The sequence below is a fragment of the Ambystoma mexicanum genome, chromosome 2q, assembly GCF_040938575.1.
Source record: "Ambystoma mexicanum isolate Mex_15411 chromosome 2q, UKY_AmexF1_1, whole genome shotgun sequence".
NCBI classification, from domain to species: Eukaryota; Metazoa; Chordata; class Amphibia; order Caudata; family Ambystomatidae; genus Ambystoma; species Ambystoma mexicanum.
This window is the reverse complement of record NC_090924.1, coordinates 1,453,273,486-1,453,292,875: the sequence shown is the minus strand read 5'-3', so window position 1 is coordinate 1,453,292,875 and position 19,390 is coordinate 1,453,273,486.

Below are 19,390 nucleotides of genomic sequence, written 5' to 3'. Positions count from 1 at the left end.
CTCCAGCCCCTCACCCCCCAGGCCTCTGGATGACTACAGGGTTCCTGCAACCTATGCTGTTTTGTCTCCTTCACTCACACACAGGCGTCTGGTTCAGTACAAGGTACCTGCAACCTATGCTGTCCTGCCTCCAGCCCCTCACCCCACAGGCTTCTGGTTCACTACAAGGTTCCTGCAACCTATGCAGTTCTGTCTCCAGCCCCTCACCCCCCAGGCTTCTTGTTCAGTACAGGGTTCCTGCAACCTATGCTGTTCTGCCTCCAGCCCCTAATCCCCAAGGATTCTGGTTCAGTACAGGGTTCCTGCAACATATGCTTTTCTGCCTCCATCCCCTCACTGCTCATGCTTCTGGTTCACTACAAGGGTCTTGCAACCTATGCTGTTCTTTCTCCCGCCTCTTGCCCCCCAGGTTTCTGGTTCACTATAAGGTTCTTGCAACCTATGCTGTTTGCCTCCAGGAACTCAACCCCCCCCCACCAGGATTCTGGTTCATTACAAGATTCCTGCAACCCATGCTGTTCTGTCTCCAGCTCCTCACCGCCAGGTTTCTGGTTCAGTAGAGGGTTCCTGCAACCAATGCTGTTTTGTGTCCAGCCCCTCACTCCCCAGGCTTCTGGTTCAATGCAGAGTTCCTGCAACCTATGCTGTACTGCCTCCTTCCCTCACACAAAGGCGTCTGGTTCAGTACAAGGTTCCTGCAACCTATGCTGTTCTGCCTCCAGCCCCTCAGCCCCCAGGCTTCTGGTTCAATACAAGGTACCTGCAACCTATGCTGTTCTGCCTCCAGCCCCTCAGCCCCCAGGCTTCTGGTACACTACAAGGTTCCTGCATCCAACGCTGTTCTGTCTCCAGCCCCTCGCCCCCAGGCTTCTGGTTCAGTACAATACTTCTGCAACCTATGATGCTCTGTCTCCAGCCCCTCACCCCCCAGGCCTCTGGATGACTACAGGGTTCCTGCAACCTATGCTGTTTTGTCTCCTTCACTCACACACAGGCGTCTGGTTCAGTACAAGGTACCTGCAACCTATGCTGTTCTGCCTCCAGCCCCTCACCCCACTGGCTTCTGGTTCAGTACAAGGTTCCTGCAACCTATGCTGTTCTGCCTCCAGCACCTCACCCCCAGGCTTCTGGTTCAGTGCAGGGTTCCTGCAACCTATACTGTTCTGCCTCCAGCCCCTCACTCCTAGGCTTCTGGTTCAATACAAGGTTTTTTTTTTTTTTTTTTTTTTTTATTTTTATCGGTTTATTTCAAACCTTTAAAAAAGAAAAGGAGAATGTTTTACAAACAAACACACAATACAACACTTCATCAGGAAAATAATTGTCCGTTAACACTCCCTTAGCCATCCCTTAGGATCACTTAGCAATGCCCCTACCAAGATCACATACAACTATGCAAGACATTGGCCTCCTTGGGCTTCAATTGACAAAGAGTTCAGTCGATTTTCAATTACCATCAGAAATCGAGTTAATGGTAATATCAACTTCCTGTCGCATCCTTGAAACATGTGGGCCCACCAATCGTCTGCACACCGGGAGGGGTAGTTTACTCCCCAAGGGCCCAGATGGATTGTCCTTTCAGAGCGGAGATTAGTGCAAAATAGGACCAAATGCTTTAGGGTTTCCTTATCTTTGGTACATAATCTACACATCAAGGATTCAACTTTATTTGAACGCCAAGACGCCAGCCGTTCACTGGTTTTAAATGCGTTCAGCCGCATCAGCATGAACACTCTTCGAGCCTGTGGGTCTGGAAATAATTCAATGTAACGTTGTAAGACGTTAAAAGGCCTTGTCTCAAGCGGGATGTCCTTCATCATGGAAGCTGAGCTGCGTTGCATACAAGTTTGGTCCCAGTCTGCGCGCCAGATTTTTAATTTGGCAGCGTTCGGGTCATTATGCAGCTGGTCCATACTAATCCCATGATTTCTTAAGATATCTTCACATCTTTTCGACCATAGTGATAACATGCTGTTGTTTGCCGGAGATGGGTCGTGAAAGATATCAAATTGTGGAATGTGTTCGCGCTGGCGTGTTTTCCGAAATAAGCTTATTAGGGCCCAGCACACCCTTGCGTGTAACGAGATAAGTGAAAGTTCGTACCTCACACAAGCTGTTGCAATCCCCCTAGGCAACGCCAGTACCTTCGACCAAAAGCAATGCTCCAGCGAAGACCATGTGTCAGAACTACAGCCCAAGGCGTTTTCTGCGCCATATAATAATACTGGGATTACCTTCTGGTGATAAAAGGTAAGAACCGGTTTTAGTGAAAATTTCCCATATTTGTTCCGTATGATGACCGCTTGACTGGCCAATTGTTTGCATTTACGTTTATTTTCAGACAACCATGGGCCGTCGTTGACTGATGAATTTAGTAACATTCCAAGGTATTTTACGTTCAGGGTTGTCTGAATAGCCTCCCTACCCAAGTACCATCTTGGATGGCTTTTCGTGTTTTGTCTTCCACTGTTAAGATTTTTTAACACCATAATTTCGCATTTCCTTGTATTTATTACCAAATGGTTTGATGCAACATATCGTGCTACTGCGTTCAGTTTCCTCTGTAGGCCTATGGGAGTTTGATCCATAATAACAAGATCGTCAGCATATAGCAGCCAGCTTACGCAGGTCTTTCCAATCTTCGGCGGAAAAGATCTTACTTCGTCGAATGCCAGTCCAATATCGGATATAAATAAACTGAATATTGCAGCTGCTAAGGGACAACCTTGCTTCACCCCTTTATGGGTCTTGATAGGTGTTGTTACGTTTCCAGATTGATCCAGCCGGATTTTTATGGAGGTTTCAGAGTGCAATTTGCGTATTGCTGCCATTAAATCGACTGGACATCCCCAACTTTGCAGTTTTGCCCACAAGCCGGCTCTATCGATGGTGTCGAAGGCGCAAGAAAAGTCGATAAAGGCCAAGTAGATCTTAGATTTAGATTTTAATGCTTCCATTTTCAACAGATTTATAGCTAGCAAGTTCAGAGAACAGCCCACTTGCTTTACGAAGCCTGATTGCCTTTTGTCTATGTGGTTAGAGTCGATTGCCCATTTCACCAGTTTGTGTTGTAACATTGTGGCATAGATTTTCCCCAAACTGTCAAGTAAAGCCACAGGACGATAGTTCTTTGGGCAAGTTCTATCTCCTTTCTTGAATATTGGGACAATCACAGCAGATTTCCAGGATTTCGGAGTTTTTTGAGATTTGCAAATCCTATCAAATAGGGATACGCATATGGAAGCCCATAGCTCAGGCTGTTGTTTGATCGTGAAATTGGAGAGCCCGTCTGGTCCAGGGGCTCTTGATTTTTTTGCTTTCTTAATAATGGACACAATCTCTTCTCTTGGAAATGTCAGATTCCATGGTGTCACGGTCGAACCCAAAGTGGTAGTCTCAGGGATTTTAGCTTTATATAAGGCTTCGAAGTGATTAATCCAGGTTTCTTCGGAAACCATGCTGGACTGTAGAGCCAGTTGAGGAGCCTGAAAATTGTTAATGATTCTCCAAAAATCGCTCGTGTTTTTATTTTTCAGGGTGTTTAACATCTGTTCTGCATCATTTTGCACTTGTATATATTTGTGCGATTTCAGCCAATTTTTGTATTTTTGCTTTGCCGCCTTTGTTTCTTGTTTACCAGTAGTCCTGTCAAGAGCCTTAGCTCTCCTTATGGTAGTGCGCATCATTCGTTTTTGCGTCAATATCTCGAAATCAAAGCGGTGAACACGGGCCATGTTGGGGTTTTTAGAACCCACTTTTACCGTTTTAAATTGTGACAGGAGATGTTCGTATTCCAGATCTGCGCTCAGATGACAATACTGGAGCATCACCCCCTTCACTTCGCTCTCCTCTAGTCTTAGGCGGACCCTATTAGATTCGACTACGAGGTTGTGAGTCCATTTTGGCCTTTGAATAGTGCTGGTTGATACAAATTCCATGAGCAACATGTTATGGTCGCTCTGGTCTTTTTCACAAATTCTCAATGATTGGATCCTCGGATGCAAGGCTTCGGATGCGAACATATAGTCGATTGTAGAGGATGAGTCCTTGCGATGCCATGTTTGCCTAGATGGTAAGTCGCCGCACGTGTTGCCATTCAGCATCTGAAAGTTACGTGACTTCATTTCAGATGCCCAAGCATGTGCCAGTGAGTTATGAACTAACTGTGGATCCTTGCATAGATCGATGTTTAGATCGCCGCACAAAAGAATCTTTGGAGAGACAAAGTGTTCCATCAGATGGTCAATTACACCGGTTATCTGGTCGATGAACTCCATTTTACCGGCGCGTAGGTGGTTCCAATATACGTTCAGGATTATAATCATGTCCTTCTGCAAGTTCCGTCTCCCTGACTTCTCAATGATGGTTTCCTGAATGTATGGAGAATGATTAACGGACTTTGTGACACTCCAGCCAGAAGTTCTTCTGACCATCGTTAGGAGCCCTGACATAGGGCGGCCCAACCTAGCTTTTATGGCCGGATTTAATACCGACTCAAAGTCCGCTATGAGTGGGAGCTCGCTTAGCCAAGTTTCCTGTAGACACACAAGTTGGAGGTTTTCTAACCAAGGTGTGTTAAACAGGTGCAAGAACCCTCGAGTATTCCAGGAAGCAACAGAGCAGATGGTAGGGGCTTTAAGCTCCTGGCATTATAAGCTCTTCTTCACATTTAGAGCCCCAGCAATCCAATTCCATTCTAGGTTTTCAGCTGCAGGTGTTGTCGAGTGCGGACGCTCATTGGAGTTTCCATGGAGAGAATCCTTTCTTTTAATTGTGATTCTTATCTGAGCATCGGAGCAGTCCCTTTTAGAGGAAATCTTGCTAGATGGCAAAAGAGGGGTCCTTAGCCGGCATGGTGCTTGCTTGAGACTTTGGGTGCCGGTATTTGTCGAGTGAAACGACCCTTCCAGAGACCTTGTTGGCACTTCTTTCGATGGTATTGGTGCTGCGGCGGCAGATGAAGGAACGTCCTTTCCATTGTTGGATATTCCACTAGAGTTTTGTCGTGGTTCATCAGAGTCGTTCAGATTATAAACATCAAAACCTAATGAAAACAGTGCCACATTTTCTTCTAAAATTGACGTAATCAGAAGGTTCGATGTAAAGTGAAGCAACACCTTGTCATTCGTTCCCTCAGCTGGGAACTCCACGACTTTTATGTCATTCGAGGAAATTGTTCGTAGGCTTGGTACAAGGTGGAGTAATTGAAGGATCGTTCTTCGATTCAAGATCAGGTTCGCAATTGGTTCCAAGCTCTCAATTGCCAGTTTGTATGTACGGACTTTATTCGGTGCTGAAATTCGGCCCTTATCGTGTGAAGTTTGAGGACGTCTCTCGACCACCAATTCTTTAAATCTCCTTCGCTTGCTTTCTATAAGATCATTCTCAACACGTTCCAGTTGAAATTTTTCGGGCTCCTTATTTTTGTCTATTTTGATCAAGGGACATGGCAATGTCAAGGATCCCCCTGGTCTGCTGATTTGCGCCTGAGCTATGCAAAAATTCCGTTTATCAGCCATGGTCATAAACACAGGACTAACTGCTGGCGGACACAAGGTGATCGAATTATCACAAGCTTCAATCAATTCACAATGTCTTTCATAAGACTTGTGTTTAAGTATAGGATTTTTACCAATAACCTCCTTGGGGCACGGCTGATTCGTTATTACAGGATTTGAAGCAACTTTATCCAATAGTGATGCAGGCATCTCCAAACCTTGAGACGAAACAACTTTAGATAATGGCGCGGTGATTTGGGGCACGTCCAAGCTTGTAGATGAAACAGAATCTAGCTCTACAAGTTCTGGATCGTCATAGGTTGAGAAGTCCAGGATTTCAGGCACGCCATCCTCAGACGTCGTAATATTCAGTATTTGAGATTGTTTGGCTGAAGTCAAATGGGCACTTTTTTGTGATGTTAAGGCGTTACTCGATACAGGGGCTTGAGCCGTTGAAATTTTAGCCGAGTCACTAGAAAGAGCCTGTGCCATTTTTATATTTCGTAAAAATTTCTGAGATCCGTTTGAGACATTTTTCTTTGTCTTTTGGTTCTTCGGTTTCTTGCTGGTTACAGTGTGGTTTGGTTTTGAAGGCGAAGTCGCCAAGTTCCTTATGGCGTTGGAGGATCGTGTAAAAATGGAAAAAACCTTAGGTAAACCTTCATTTGCAGAGATACTCACAGCTTCAGCAGTTGTTTCAGTTATAGTACCAATACCCGAGGGAGAGGCCGTTTGGGGGTCAACAGAGGCCTTATTGGCAGCACCTCTAGACTGCTCAAATACTGTGTTAAAGGACAGATTGAGACTGTTTATTACAGGCAAACTTGTCGCTGAGCAAGAGCCAGTGGTTGAGGTGGATAAGACAGTCGGGAGCCCTGAGTCGTGAGGGACTACAAAGGCCTTTGCAGGGATCGAGACTGGATCCGCTTCCGCTAAGGTATTGTGCGTTGCTTGTGACAACTGAGGGCAAGGAGGATCTTGGATAGAGACAGAGTCCAATAGGGAGTGCTGTTGTTTTGATGCTTCAGTAAGGGCTTGTTCAGCCTGAGGTTTAACTTTCGTGCTAGAGAGCTTGCTACATAGGCACTCTTCAGACAACCGCCTCCCTACAATTTTTGTGTCGTGTTTAAATAGGGCAAGAGTCTCTCGAGCCACTTCGGCGAACAATCTTTTGTCAGAAGAGTCGGTTTTCCTGCTCTCATTTAACAAGACAAACGCTCCTTCCAGTCTTTTAAGGCACTCATGTTGCTCGACATACGAGCGGTCGCAAGTTTTTTCTATCTGAGTTAGTTTTGAGCTCATCATTGCGACCACCGTTGTTAAATCCTTAGTGGCTTCATGTATGTTTTCGTACAGTTTCATAAACGGGGCCAATGAGATCGACGAAGAGGCCATAAAGAGAGCTTGTAATTCCGTTGTTGAAGGCATCGTCGGCAGAGTTATTCCAGATGAATTAGGTTGTAGCTCAGAAGGACTGGCCACAAGAAGCTCCTTCTCACAACGAATTTTCGGATATGGGCGTTCCATTAGTGAGGAATCCATAGAGTCATTATGTAAGGAATGGTCGTTGCCATCGGATTCATCAATGGCTCCATGGGACTTCCATTTAGAGGTGGCAAGTCTTTTTTGGGAAGTCAAATGTAATTCTGAAGTCTCGTGCCTCAAATCGGCATTTAAGGACTGCTCAGTTGATTTTAACCGTTTGTAGCATGAGTCAGGCCATATGTCAGAAGTTGCTCCCGACAGTTGGCTGTTGTTGCGTTTTGCTGCAGATTTTACTTTCGATTCGGCTGAAAGGTTCGGCTCTTTGGGTGTCTTACTGGCGCACATTTTGTTCAGGCGCGTTAAGTTCTGAAGAACGTTGTTCACTACCCCAAGGGAATCTCTTCTTGCGAGCATTGAATTGCGTACCTCTGGCTCATCTGTTATACCGCTCTCCAGATTAAGTATGCAGTTTTGGTTGCAGCCGTGCAGACTTGTGTTAAAAATGTTATGTTGCTTGCTGAAGTTGGTCGCATTCATATATCCGAATTCATCGTGCGAGCCCATTGTGGTCAGATTAGTAGTTGCGCTTACTGGAGAACTCGCAGTAATCCTTATGCAAGAGTCATTTGGAATGGGTCCCACGTCATCGCAAGGTAAACTAGAAAAAGAATGGGTGGACGGCCGAGGCCCAGCGAACTGATTTACGACAGTAATCAGCTCCTTCTCTTGGTCAAGTTCCTGGACTGCCATTAATTCATTGCTAGAGGGCGCTGCTCCATCGTCGCTGAGGACTCGAGCTGTGATTGAGTCTGAAATAACTCTGCCGCGCGAGCTCGAAGACACACACGCTCCGAGACCCTGCGCCGCGGCGTCGTCGCTCGCGGGCGCGGCGTCCAAACAGACACGCTCTACATTGGGAGCCGGGATGAGAGCTCCACCACGGCAAAGTCCAGTCGGTTCATCACTGTCGCTGTCGAGGGGCTTCAGCGGTGCCTCAAGAACCCCGCAACATCCCGATCCCTCAAGCGCCTGCAGGGGCTCGCCGTCGTCCACCGCACGGCATTCGTAGTCCCCCCCACACCGCCCATGAGTAATGGCGCAACCTGTGAAAGCATCTGCGCTAGCATCATACATGCTACATATATTGACAAACACGTTGTCACAGAGAGGGGGTAGGTTAGCAATGTTCCTCGTAGCGTTTTCGCAATCCTGAGCTACGTGTGCTTGAATAAGACCTTCATTATACTCAACAGACTCAGGTTCGGAAGTGCATGAATGGTAGCAACTTACTTTCTGTGAACGAGAAGGTCGGCAAGTAGCCTTTGTCTCATCAGGAGCCGCAGCGCCGTCACGCCGCCTCTGTGCCCGGGTCCTTAGCACAGGGGACTGAATAGACGCCATTACTCGCCGCTCGCCAAACAGCAAACAGCTTTGCTTCCACAGCCCTTTCCACCTCAGGGCTTCACGCCGCAAGGGTCACGGAGGCGGCCTCAAGTAGTCAGCTGGGTGGTCAGCTGACTCGTCAGCTGACAGCTTGACTGTTGACTGTTAAAGGCACACGCACCTCTCCCCCTCTTCCACGGGCTTCCCTGATAGATGTGATAGATTTGAAACGCTCTTCCACTCGCCACAGCAAACAGCTTTGCTTCCACAGCCCTTTCCACCTCAGGGCTTCACGCCGCAAGGGTCACGGAGGCGGCCTCAAGTAGTCAGCTGGGTGGTCAGCTGACTCGTCAGCTGACAGCTTGACTGTTGACTGTTAAAGGCACACGCACCTCTCCCCCTCTTCCACGGGCTTCCCTGATAGATGTGATAGATTTGAAACGCTCTTCCACTCGCCACAGCAAACAGCTTTGCTTCCACAGCCCTTTCCACCTCAGGGCTTCACGCCGCAAGGGTCACGGAGGCGGCCTCAAGTAGTCAGCTGGGTGGTCAGCTGACTCGTCAGCTGACAGCTTGACTGTTGACTGTTAAAGGCACACGCACCTCTCCCCCTCTTCCACGGGCTTCCCTGATAGATGTGATAGATTTGAAACGCTCTTCCACTCGCCACAGCAAACAGCTTTGCTTCCACAGCCCTTTCCACCTCAGGGCTTCACGCCGCAAGGGTCACGGAGGCGGCCTCAAGTAGTCAGCTGGGTGGTCAGCTGACTCGTCAGCTGACAGCTTGACTGTTGACTGTTAAAGGCACACGCACCTCTCCCCCTCTTCCACGGGCTTCCCTGATAGATGTGATAGATTTGAAACGCTCTTCCACTCGCCACAGCAAACAGCTTTGCTTCCACAGCCCTTTCCACCTCAGGGCTTCACAAGGTTCCTGCAACCTATGCTGTTGCCTCCAGCCCCTCAGCCCCCCAGGCTTCTGGTTCACTTCAAGGTTCCTGCAACCTATGCTGTTCTGCCTCTAGCCCCTCCAACCCCCAGGCGTGTGGTTCAGTATAGCGTTCCTGCAACCTATGCTGTTCTGTCTCCAGCCCCTCAACCCCAGGCTTCTGGTTCAGTACATGGGTTCCTGCAAGCTATGCTGTTCTGCCTGCAGCCCTCACCATTGTGCTGGACTGTCCCCAGCCTCTCATCCCACAGGCATCTGGTTCACTACAAGGTTTGTGCATCCTATGCTTTTCTGTCTCCAGCCCCTCACCCCCAGGCTTCTGGTTCAGTACAGGGTTCCTGCAACCTATGCTGTTCTGCCTCCAGACCCTCAGCCCTGTGCTGTTCTGCCTCCATCCCCTCACCCCCCAGGCTGCTGGTTCAGAACATGGTTCCTGTAACCTATGCTGTTCTGCCTCCAGCCCCTCAGCCCGCCAGGCTTCTGGTTATCTACAAGGTTCCTGCAACCTATGCTGTTCTGCCTCCAGCCCCTCGCCATCAGGCTTTTGGTTCAGTACAAGACTTCTGCAACCTTTGCAGCTATGTCTCCAGCCCCTCACCCCCAGGCTTCTCGTTCACTACATGGTTCCTGCAACCTATGCTGTTTTGTCTCCTTCCCTCACCCACAGGCGCCTGGTTCTGAACAAGGTTCTTGCAACCTATGCTGTTATGTCTCCAGCCCCTCACTTCCCAGGCTTCTGTTTCAGTACAAGGTTCCTGAAACCTATGCTGTTCTGCCTCCAGCCCCTCACCCCACAGGCTTCTGATTCAGTACAAGGTTCCTGCAACCTATGCAGTTCTGCCTCCAGCCCCCCACCCCCAGGCTTCTGGTTCATGACATAGTTCCTGCAACCTATGCTGTTCTGCCTCCAGCCCCTCAGCCCCCCAGGATTCTGGTTCACTACAAGGTTCCTGCAACCTATGCTGTTCTGCCTCTAGCCCCTCACCCCCCCAGGCATGTGGTTCAGTACAGGGGTCCTGCAACCTATGCTGTTCTGCCTCCAGCCCCTTACCCCCAGGCTTCCGGTTCAGTACATAGTTCCTGCAACCTATGCTGTTCTGACTCCAGCTCCTCGCTCCCAGGCTTCTGGTTCCCTACAAGGTTCCTGCAACCTATCATGTTGCCTCCAGCCCCTCAGCCCCCCAGGATTCTGGTTCACTACAAGGTTCCTGCAACCTATGCTGTTCTGCCTCTAGCCCCTCATCCCACCTCAGGCGTGTGGTTCAGTACGGGGGTTCTACAACCTATGCTGTTCTGCCTCCAGCCCCTCACCCCACAGGTTTCTGGTTCAGTACAAGGTTCCTGCAACCTATGCTGTTCTGCCTCCAGCCCCTCACCACATAGGCTTCTGGTTCAGTACAAGGCTCCTGCAACCTATGCTGTTCGGTCTCCAGCCCCTCACTGCTCAGGCATCTGGTTTAGTACAAGCTTCCTGAAACCTATGTTGTTCTGTCTCCAGCCTCTCACCCCCCAGGCTTCTGGTTCAGTACAAGGTTCCTGCAACCTATGCAGTTCTGTCTCCAGCCCCTCACCGCCCAGGCTTCTGGCTCAGTAAAAAGGTTCCTGCAGCCTATACTGTTCTGCCCCCAGCCCCTGGCCTCCCAGGCTTCTGGTTCGGTACAAGGTTCCTGCAACCTATGCTGTTCTGTCTGCAGCCCCTCACCCCCAGGCTTCTGGTTCAGTATGGGGTTCCTGCAACCTATGCTGTTCTTCCTCCAGCCCCTCAGCGCTCAGGCTTCTGGTTCACTACAAGGTTCCTGCAAACCATGCTGTCCTGCCTCCAGCCCCTCACCACACAGGCTTCTGGTTCACTACAAGGTTCCTGCAACCTATGCTGTCCTGCCTCCAGCCCCTCACCCACAGGCTTCTGGTTCACTATAAGGTTCCTGAAACCTATGCTGTTCTGTCTCCAGCCCCTCACCCCCCAGGCTTCTTGTTCAGTACAGGGTTCCTGCAACCTATGCTGTTCTGAATCCAGACACTCCCCCCAGGCTTCTGCTTAAGTACAAGGTTCCTGCAACATATGCTGTTCTGCCTCCATCCCCTCACTGCTCATGCTTCTGGTTCACTACAAGGTTCCTGCAACCTATGCTGTTCTGTCTCCCGCCCATTGCCCCCCAGGCTTCTGGTTCACTACAAGGTTCTTGGAACCTATGCTGTTCTGCCTACAGCCACTCACACCCCCCCCACCAGGATTCTGGTTCAGTACAAGATTCCTGCAACCTATGCTGTTCTGTCTCCAGCTCCTCACCGCCAGGTTTCTGGTCCAGTAGAAGGTTCCTGCAACCAACTGCAGAATTCCTGCATCGTATGCTGTTCTGCCTCCTTCCCTCACACAAAGGTGTCTGGTTCAGTACAAGGTTCCTGCAACCTATGCTGTTCTGCCTCCAGCCCCTGAGCCCCCAGGCTTCTGGTTCAATACAAGGTTCCTGCAACCTATGCTGTTCTGCCTCCAGCCCCTCAGCCCCCCAGGCTTCTGGTTCAGTATGGGGTTCCTGCAACCTATGCTGTTCTTCCTCCAGCCCCTCAGCCCTCAGGCTTCTGGTTCACTACAAGGTTCCTGCAAACCATGCTGTCCTGCCTCCAGCCCCTCACCACACAGGCTTCTGGTTCACTACAAGGTTCCTGCAACCTATGCTGTCCTGCCTCCAGCCCCTCACCCCACAGGCTTCTGGTTCACTATAAGGTTCCTGAAACCTATGCTGTTCTGTCTCCAGCCCCTCACCCCCCAGGCTTCTTGTTCAGTACAGGGTTCCTGCAACCTATGCTGTTCTGAATCCAGACACTCCCCCCAGGCTTCTGCTTCAGTACAAGGTTCCTGCAACATATGCTGTTCTGCCTCCATCCCCTCACTGCTCATGCTTCTGGTTCACTACAAGGTTCCTGCAACCTATGCTGTTCTGTCTCCCGCCCATTGCCCCCCAGGCTTCTGGTTCACTACAAGGTTCTTGGAACCTATGCTGTTCTGCCTACAGCCACTCACACCCCCCCCACCAGGATTCTGGTTCAGTACAAGATTCCTGCAACCTATGCTGTTCTGTCTCCAGCTCCTCACCGCCAGGTTTCTGGTCCAGTAGAAGGTTCCTGCAACCAATGCTGTTTTGTGTCCAGCGTCTCACTCCCCAGGCTTCTGGTTAACTGCAGAATTCCTGCATCGTATGCTGTTCTGCCTCCTTCCCTCACACAAAGGTGTCTGGTTCAGTACAAGGTTCCTGCAACCTATGCTGTTCTGCCTCCAGCCCCTGAGCCCCCAGGCTTCTGGTTCAATACAAGGTTCCTGCAACCTATGCTGTTCTGCCTCCAGCCCCTCAGCCCCCCAGACTTCTGGTTCACAACAAGAATGCTGTTCTGTCTCCAGCTCCTCGCCCCCAGGCTTCTGGTTCAGTACAATACTTTTGCAACCTATGCTGCTCTGTCTCCAGCCCCTCACCCCCCAGGCCTCTGGCTGACTACAGGGTTCCTGCAACCTATGCTGTTTTGTCTCCTTCCCTCACCCCCCAGGCTTCTGGTTCAGGACAAGGTTCCTGCAACCTATGCTGTTCTGCCTCCAGTCCCTCACCCCACTGTCTTCTGGTTCAGTACAAGGTTCCTGCAACCTATGCAGTTCTGCCTCCAGCCCCTCACCCCCAGGCTTCCGGTTCACTACAAGTTTCCTGCAACCTATGCTGTTGCCTCCAGCCCCTTAGTCCCTGAGGCTTCTGGTTCATTACAAGGTTCCTTCAACCTATTCTGTTCTGCCTCCAGCCCCTCACCCACAGGCTTCTGGTTCAGTGCAGTGTTCCTGCAACCTATGCTGTTGCCTCCAGTCCCTGAGCCCCCAGGCTTCTGGTTCAATACAAGGTTCCTGCAAACTATGCTGTTCTGCCTCCAGCCCCTCAGCCCCCCAGACTTCTGGTTCGCTACAAGGTTCCTGCAACCAACGCTGTTCTGCCTCCAGCCCCTCACCCCACTGCCTTCTGGTTCAGTACAAGGTTCCTGCAACCTATGCATTTCTGCCTCCAACCCCTCACCCCCAGGCTTCCGGTTCACTACAAGTTTCCTGCAACCTATGCTGTTGCCTCCAGCCCCTTAGTCCCTGAGGCTTCTGGTTCATTACAAGGTTCCTGCAATCTATTCTGTTCTGCCTCCAGCCCCTCACCCCCAGGCTTCTGGTTCAGTACATAGTTCCTGCAATCTATGCTGTTTTGCCTCTAGCCCCTCAATCCCAGGCTTCTGGTTCACTACAAGGTTCCTGCAACTTATGTTGTTGCCTCCAGCCCCCTCAGCCCCCAGGCTTCTGTTTCAATACAATGTTCCTGCAACCTATGCTGTTCTGCCTCTAGCCCCTCACCCCCCCAGGCGTGTGGTTCAGTACTGGGGTCCTGCAACCTATGCTGTTCTACCTCCAGCCCCTCGCTCCCAGGCTTCTGGTTCACTAAAAGGTTCCTGCAACCTATGCTGTTGCCTCCAGCCCCTCAGCCCCCCAGGATTCTGGTTCACTACAAGGTTCCTGCAACCTATGTTGTTCTGCCTCTAGCCCCTCACCCCCCCCCAGGCGTGTGGTTCAGTACTGGGGTCCTGCAACCTATGCTGTTCTTCCTCCAGCCCCTCACCCCACAGGCTTCTGGTTCAGTGCAAGGTTCCTGCAACCTATGCTGTTCTACCTCCAGCCCCTCACCCCACATGCTTCTGGTTCAGTACAAGGTTCCTGAAACCTATGCTGTTCTGTCTCCAGCCCCTCACCCCCAGGCTTCTGGTTCAGTACATTGTTCCTGCAACCTATACTGTTCTGCCTCTAGCGCCTCACCCCCAGGCTTCTGGTTCAGTACAAGGTTCCTGCAACCTATGCAGTTCTGCCTCCAGCCCCTCACCCCCAGGCTTCCGGTTCACTACAAGTTTCCTGCAACCTATGCTGTTGCCTCCAGCCCCTTACTCCCTGAGGCTTCTGGTTCATTACAAGGTTCCTGCAATCTATTCTGTTCTGCCTCCAGCCCCTCACCCCCAGGCTTCTGGTTCAGTACATAGTTCCTGAAATCTATGCTGTTCTGCCTCTAGCCCCTCAATCCCAGGCTTCTGGTTCACTACAAGGTTCCTGCAACTTATGTTGTTGCCTCCAGCCCCCTCAGCCCCCAGGCTTCTGTTTCAATACAAGGTTCCTGCAACCTATGCTGTTTGCCTCTAGTCCCTCAACCCCCCAGGTGTGTGGTTCAGTACAGGGTTCCTGCAACCTATGCTGTGCTGATTCCAGCCTCTCAACCCTTAGGCTTCTGGTTCACTACATAGGTTCCTGCAACCTATGCTGTTCTGCCTGCAGCCCTCACCACTGTGCTATTCTGTCTCCAGCCCCTCATCCCGCAGGCATCTGGTTCACTACAAGGTTTGTGCATCCTATGCTTTTCTGTCTCCAGCCCCTCACCCCCAGGCTTCTGGTTCAGTACAGGGTTCCTGCAACCTATGCTGTTCTGCCTCCAGATCCTCAGCCCTATGCTGTTCTGCCTCCATCCCCTCACACCAGAGGCTGCTGGTTCAGAACATGGTTCCTGTAACCTATGCTGTTCTGCCTCCAGCCCCTCATCCCTGTGTTATTCTGTCTCCTTCCCTCACACACAGGCGTCTGGTTCAGTACAAGGTTCCTGTAACCTATGCTGTTCTGCCTCCAGCCCCTCACCCCACAGGCTTCTGGTTCAGTACAAGGTTCCTGCAACCTATGCTGTTTTGTCTCCTTCCCTCACACACAGGCGTCTGGTTCAGTACAAGGTACCTGCAACGTATGCTGTTATGTCTCCAGCCCCTCACCCCCCAGGCTTCTGGTTCAGGACAAGCTTACTGCAACCTATGCTGTTCTGCCTCCAGCCACTCACGCCCCCCCCACCAGAATTCTGGTTCAGTACAAGATTCCTGCAACCTATGCTGTTCTGTCTCCAGCTCCTCACCGCCAGGTTTCTGGTTCAGTAGAAGGTTCCTGCAACCAATGCTGTTTTGTGTCCAGCCCCTCACTCCCCAGGCTTCTGGTTCACTGCAGAATTCCTGCATCCTATGCTGTTCTGTCTTCTTCCCTCACACAAAGGTGTCTGGTTCAGTACAAGGTTCCTGCAACCTATGCTGTTCTGCCTCCACCCCCTGAGCCCCCATGCTTCTGGTTCACTACAAGGTTCCTGCAACCAATGCTGTTCTGTCTCCAGCCCCTCACCCCCAGGCTTCTGGTTCAGTACAATACTTTTGCAACCTATGCTGCTCTGTCTCCAGCCCCTCACCCCCCAGGCCTCTGGTTGACTACAGGGTTAACGCAACCTATGCTGTTTTGTCTCCTTCCCTCACACACAGGCGTCTGGTTCAGTACAAGGTTCCTGCAACGTATGCTGTTATGTCTCCAGCCCCTCACCCCCCAGGCTTCTGGTTCAGGACAAGCTTCCTGCAACCTATGCTGTTCTGCCTCCAGCCCCTCACCCCACTGGCTTCTGGTTCAGTACAAGGTTCCTGCAACGTATGCAGTTCTGCCTCCAGCCCCTCACCCCCAGGCTTCCGGTTCACTACAAGTTTCCTGCAACCTATGCTGTTGCCTCCAGCCCCTTAGTCCCTGAGGCTTCTGGTTCACTACAAGGTTCCTGCAACCTATTCTGTTCTGCCTCCAGCCCCTCACCCCCAGGCTTCTGGTTCAGTACATAGTTCCTGCAACCTATGCTGTTCTGCCTCCAGCCCGTCACCCCCAGGCTTCTGGTTCAGTGCAGGGTTCCTGCAACCTATGCTGTTCTGCCTCTAGCCCCTTACTCCCAGGATTCTGGTTCACTACAAGGTTCCTGCAACCTATGCTGTTGCCTCCAGCCCCTCAGCCCCCAGGCTTCTGGTTCAATACAAGGTTCCTGCAACCTTTGCTGTTCTGCCTCTAGCCCCTCAACCCCCCAGGTGTGTGGTTCAGTACAGGGTTCCTGCAACCTATGCTGTTCTGTCTCCAGCCCCTCACCCCTAGGCTTCTGGTTCAGTACAGGGTTCCTGCAACCTATGCTGTTCTGTCTCCAGCCCCTCACCCCTAGGCTTCTGGTTCAGTACAGGGTTCCTGCAACCTATGCTGTTCTGCCTGCAGCCCTCACCACTGTGCTGTTCTGTCTCCAGCCCCTCATCCTGCAGGCATCTATTTCACTACAAGGTTTGTGCATCCTATGCTTTTCTGTCTCCAACCCCTCACCCCCAGGCTTCTGGTTCAGTACAGGGTTCCTGCAACCTATGCTGTTCTGCCTCCAGACCCTCAGCCCTATGCTGTTCTGCCTCCATCCCCTCACCCCCCAGGCTGCTGGTTCAGAACATGGTTCCTGTAACCTATGCTGTTCTGCCTCCAGCACCTCATCCCTGTGTTATTCTGTCTCCTTCCCTCACACACAGGCGTCTGGTTCAGTACAAGGTTCCTGTAACCTATGCTGTTCTGCCTCCAGTCCTTCACCCCACAGGCTTCAGGTTCAGTACAAGGCTCCTGCAACCTATGCAGTTATGCCTCCAGCCCCTCACCCTCAGGCTTCTGGTTCACTACAAGTTTGCTGCAAACTATGCTGTTCTGCCTACAGCCCCTCACCCCCAGGCTTCTGGTTCAGGACATAGTTCCTGCAACCTATGCTGTTCTGCCTCCAGCCCCTCGCTCCCAGGCTTCTGGTTCACTACAAGGTTCCTGCAACCTATGCTGTTGCCTCCAGCCCCTCAGCCCCCCAGGATTCTGGTTCACTACAAGGTTCCTGCAACCTATGTTGTTCTGCCTCTAGACCCTCACCCCCCCAGGCGTGTGGTTCAGTTATGGGGTCCTGCAACCTATGCTGTTCTTCCTCCAGCCCCTCACCCCACAGGCCTCTGGTTCAGTGCAAGGTTCCTGCAACCTATGCTGTTCTGCCTCCAGCCCCTCACCCCACAGGTTTCTGGTTCAGTACAAGATTCCTGCAATCTATACTGTTCTGCATAAAGCACCTCACCCCCAGGCTTCTGGTTAAGTACATGGTTCCTGCAACCTATGCTGTTCTACCTCCAGCCCCATGCCTCAGGCTTCTGGTTCAGTACAATGCTCCTGCAATCTATGAGGTTCGGTCTCCAGCCCCTCACCCCTCAGGCGTCTGGTTTAGTACAAGCTTCCTGCAACCTATGTTGTTCTGTCTCCAGCCTCTCACCCCCCAGGCTTCTGGTTCAGTACAAGGTTCCTACAACCTATGCTGTTCTGCCCCCAGCCCCTGGGCTCCCAGGCTTCTGGTTCAGTACAAGGTTCCTGCAACCTATGCTGTTCTGCCTCCAGCCCCTGAGCCCCCAGGCTTCTGGTTCAATACAAGGTTCCTGCAACCTATGCTGTTCTGCCTCCAGCCCCTCAGCCCCCCAGACTTCCGGTTCACTACAAGGTTCCTGCAACCAACGCTTTTCTGTCTCCAGCCCCTCGCCCCCAGGCTTCTGGTTCAGTACAATACTTTTGCAACCTATGCTGCTCTGTCTCCAGCCCCTCAACCCAATCAAACCTCTGGTTGACTACAGGGTTCCTGCAACCTATGCTGTTTTGTCTCCTTCCCTCACACCCAGGCGTCTGGTTCAGTACAAGGTTCCTGCAACCTATGCTGTTATGTCTCCAGCCCCCCACGCCCCAGGCTTCTGGTTCAGGACCAGGTTCCTGCAAACTATGCTGTTCTGCCTCCAGCCCTTCATCCCACTGGCTTCTGGTTCAGTACAAGGTCCCTGCAACCTATGCAGTTCTGCCTCCAGCCCCTCACCCCCAGGCTTCCGGTTCACTACAAGTTTCCTGCAACCTATGCTGTTGCCTCCAGCCCCTCAGTCCCTGATGCTTCTGGTTCACTACAAGGTTCCTGCAACCTATTCTGTTCTGCCTCCAGCCCCTCACCCCCAGGCTTCTGGTTCAGTACATAGTTCCTGCAACCTATGCTGTTCTGCCTCCAGCTCCTCACCCCCAGGCTTCTGTTTCAGTGCAGGGTTCCTGCAACCTATGCTGTTCTGCCTCTAGCCCCTCACTCACAGGCTTCTGGTTCACTACAAGGTTCCTGTAACCTATGCTGTTGCCTCCAGCCCCACAGCCCCCAGGCTTCTGGTTCAGTACAGGGTTCCTGCAACCTATGCTGTGCTGCCTCCAGCCTCTCACCCGCTAGGATTCTGGTTCACTACATAGGTTCCTGCAACCTATGCTGTTCTGCCTGCAGCCCTCACCACTGTGCTGTTCTGTCTCCAGCCCCTCATCCTGCAGTCATCTGGTTCACTACAAGGTTTGTGCACCCTATGCTTTTCTGTCTCCAGCCCCTCACCACCAGGCTTCTGGTTCAGTACAGGGTTCCTGCAACCTATGCTGTTCTGCCTCCAGACCCTCAGCCCGATGCGGTTCTGCCTCCATCCCCTCACCCCCCAGGCTGCTGGTTCAGAACATGGTTGCTGTAACCTAACCTATGCTGTTCTGCCTCCAGCCCCTCATCCCTATGTTATTCTGTCTCCTTCCCTCACATACAGGCGTCTGGTTCAGTACAAGGTTCCTGTAACCTATGCTGTTCTGCCTCCAGCCCCTCAGCCCGCCAGGCTTCTGGTTCACTACAAGGTTCCTGCAACCTACGCTGTTCTGCCTCCAGCCCCTCGCCATCAGGCTTCTGGTTCAGTACAAGACTTCTGCAACCTTTGCAGCTCTGTCTCCAGCCCCTCACCCCCAGGCTTCTGGTTCACTACATGGTTGCTGCAACCTATGCTGTTTTGTCTCCTTCCCTCACACACAGGCGCCTGGTTCAGAACAAGGTTACTGCAACCTATGCTGTTATGTCTCCAGCCCCTCACCCCCCAGGCTTCTGGTTCAGTACAAGGTTCCTGCAGCCTATGCTGTTCTGCCTCCAGCCTCTCAACCCCCAGGCTTCTGGTTCAGTACAAGGTTCCTGCAACCTATGCTGTTCTGTCTCCAGCCCCTCACCCCACAGGCTTCTGGTTCAGTACAAGGTTCCTGCAACCTATACTGTTCTGCCTCTAGCGCCTCACCCCCAGGCTTCTGGTTAAGTACATGGTTCCTGCAACCTATGCTGTTCTACCTCCAGCCCCATGCCTCAGGCTTCTG